Here is a 3672-nt window from a genome sequence, read left to right as displayed (position 1 = left end):
CATAAAGCTCACAGCAAAAAGGTTCTGCAATCTCCCCCCTGGCTTCCCAGATAATCCTAGGATAAACCCTATTTGGCTAGGGTCACTTATGTAATTTCACACATTGCAGAATTGCTAACACCTCCTTGTTCCGAACATCAGCACCGTCCAGGCCAATAGCCAGTATCTCAGTATTCTTCTCGACAACATTATCTTTTTCCAGTCTGAATGCTGGAAAACATTCATTTAGCGCTTCCTCTATCTCTCTGACTCCAAGCACAACTTCCCACTACTATCCCCGAATCTTACTCTATTGTTTTATTCAAGATATATCTATATGAAAGTTTAGGGTTTTCCTTGATCCTACCTGCCAATAACTTCTTATATACTTGTTCTTCTTAGCCCTCTATTTAGGAATTTCCTGGTGAACTGCTAACTGTCTAGCATCCTAACAGTGACTTCATGGCTCATGCTAACTTCAGCCTTCTTCTTCATCTTGACAACTGTTTCAACTTCTTTTGCAAACCATGGATCCCTCCCTGCCTGAATGGTATGTACGTATCAAGGACACACAGTAGCTGTTCTTTGAATAAGCTCCACATTTCAATTGTGCCCATCCCCTGTCTTTTCTTCCCTCCCCTTTGTATCCTATATTTCGCCTAATCATATCATAATTGCTTTTCTCCAAGCAATTGCTCTTGCCCTGCGTTATATGCATATCCTTTTCCATCGCTAAACTAAACATAGCCGAGTTATACTCACAGTCACCAAAGTGCTCACCTGCCAGTACATGTAACACCTGGTCCGGTTTTTATCCATAATGAAATCCTATATGGCCTCACCACCTTTTGTTGGTGTACCCACATATTGCGTCAGGAAACCATCCTGCACACATTGGGCAAAGCTGATCAATCTAAACTACTCAAAATATAGTTTTTGCGGGCAATATGTTGTAAGTTAAGTCCCCCCTAACAACTACCTGTTACGTTCGCACCTATCCAGAATTACCTTTGCAATGCTTTCCACTACATCTCTGGAACTACTCGGAGGCCTGTAGAAAACACCTAACACGGTGACTACTCCTTTCCTGTTTCTAACTTGAGCCCATACTACCTCAGTAGAGGAGATCTCAAACATCCTTTCTGCAACTTTAATACTGACTTTGAGGAACATATTTATTGGAGCTGCACCCATCCAGGCCATCGGGGAGTATTCCATCGCATCCTTACAGAGACTCCTTATACCAATGCAGAGGGAGAGCGTTCATCTGGGATCCTGTGAATTCCCCATCGTAGCACAGTCCAACGAAATTGTCAAGGGAAGTAGAAAACACTGCATGTTTCCATCAAATGCAAATCCTTCAAGGGGTTCTGTTTAACAAACATGTAACTGTCCATCAGAAAATGTTCCATTCTGTTCTGACTCCTCAGCAACAATTCACAAATGTAACAATACAGTCAGCTATGAACTGTTTAAATGCGAGATAGTGTGACATGGGATTAATCGACATTATCAGAATCAATCAACATTTATTTTGCAGCAACTTTGACTAAGTTCACAGCGAAGTGCAATAAAGTATTCAGTTTGAATGAATTCATTGATCATGAAGAAATAAAACTTACATATGTCAACAAATAGCTGGGCTCCCTACTTTTCCGCATCAAGCTTCCTAACTTCAATGTGCTGCACCTCCAATGCAGGCTCAAGTATAAACTTCCTGTCATGGAATGAAGAGTCAAAATAGTGCAATCAAACTCCCTGGTATTGATACAATAACACAGGTGTTGTTGAAAGGTGAAAACATTCAAGGATTCAAGCAGAGAGGGACGGCAACAGCTCACAGCACCATCCAAACTGACAACACCTTCTACGCATACACATTCATACATGCACCCACACGCACTCACATGGCTGGTGGCGAGAAGGGTTGCAGTTGGACTGTGCTCCATCATGTGTTGAAACTGCGCATGTGGAGAAATGTCTTGCATCCCCTGCAATGTGGAAATGATTTGTCTTTGATCAGTATCCCTGACATACATGTGAAATAGAGTGTTTGCACTGCAGTTGTAGCCAAGCACCTACGAGTGAACCATTTCATGAGGATACAGTGTGAACTTTATTCCTCTTTCTGCATTTTACAATATTCTCTGATGTGCTCTCACTAATTCTAATGAAAACGATTGAAAGATTGACGGGATGAGACCAGTACTGGGCATGTCCATCTCTGGGAGAACGTCACAGGGGATTGGGCAAAACTACTCAGTATCTCCAAGGGCATTCTTCAAAAAAAGAAACAAATGTGTAACGTCAGAGATTCACAGTCGTTGATGTTTTCACCAAAGATAAATCTACTGTTTCTGTAGTGCCATGGAACATCCAGCAGAGGGTGGCGTTGCATTATTTCAAACACAAGAGGGCGAGAAAGAGTCTTTGATTTACCACTTTTTTTTAATCACAAACTTCTATCAGGACAACGTAATTCCTATTGCAGGAAGAAATGGACACACAGGCACAAACATACACATAAAGAGACAGAAATCACCATGGTCATCTACATTACCAAAAGTGGAACAGACGGGGGTGTGGGGGGTGGAGGGTGGGGCGGCGTTGAAGCCATTATAATGATTTCACCCCCAAAACCGCGCATTGAATTATTTTTTGTTATGTGCATTCAGTATAATATACAGTGAAAAGTGTGTACTGTTGCCATGCATACGCGCCATTCACAGTAAATTAAAGTGAACATAAAAGAGCCATTGCACAGTGATGCACACGCAGAAATCCACACAAACATACATACATACTGTTACACTAACACGCAACTGACAGGAACACACACATGGAGATAAACACAGAGATATACATAGACATTCGCATATTCAAAGAGACATAATAATGAATAGGCACTCACACACACACATAGACCGACACAGAGACACACACATCAACATGACCAACAGCGTTGCATCACATTAAACACAAGAATACGAGACAGAGATAAAGATAGATGGGGATTTAAACTCCATTTCAATGCTTACAGTCCCCAAAGCATCAGAGAGCCCATTGTGCAGAGATGCAGACACAGAGACATACATAAACATAGAGACGCACACTAATCAACACACGGACACACACTAACAAACACATACTCACACAGACACAGACAGTCAGATAGAGATAGGTGTGTAGACACGCACAAAAACACAAAGACAGAAACCACGCGCATGTGCACACCCACATTCAGAGAGATACATGCATACAGACACATAAAATCTGTGTGTGGCAACTGAGAGAGCCCTGAGTCTCACCATGTTTACCACAATCTGTTTCTCATCAGTTCATTCCCAGCTTTGACAGATGAAATGTCGATGAGAAAGTGGAACAGTCATATGATGTTCCGCGGCCTATTGTCAGGGAAGTGATGAATCTGGTTAAAATCTCATGATCTGTTATACAACTAACAGATTCGTGCAGAACATCTGCGTAATCACCGGATGTCCGTGTATGAAATGGATAATGATGGAAGAGAGTAGTTGTGTTCTCCATAATTAAGACGAATAAACTTGCAGTGCAGCTTGCTTAGCACAACAGCCACAAAATCCCGTGTCCACACCGCCAACACTCAATAGCAGCAGTGCGTACCATAAACAAGATGCACTGTAAAAATTCACAAGTTTCCTTACCAGTTGACAA

The sequence above is a fragment of the Chiloscyllium punctatum genome, chromosome 43 (assembly GCF_047496795.1).
Source record: "Chiloscyllium punctatum isolate Juve2018m chromosome 43, sChiPun1.3, whole genome shotgun sequence".
Taxonomy (NCBI): domain Eukaryota; kingdom Metazoa; phylum Chordata; class Chondrichthyes; order Orectolobiformes; family Hemiscylliidae; genus Chiloscyllium; species Chiloscyllium punctatum.
This window is presented reverse-complemented; position numbering follows the sequence as displayed.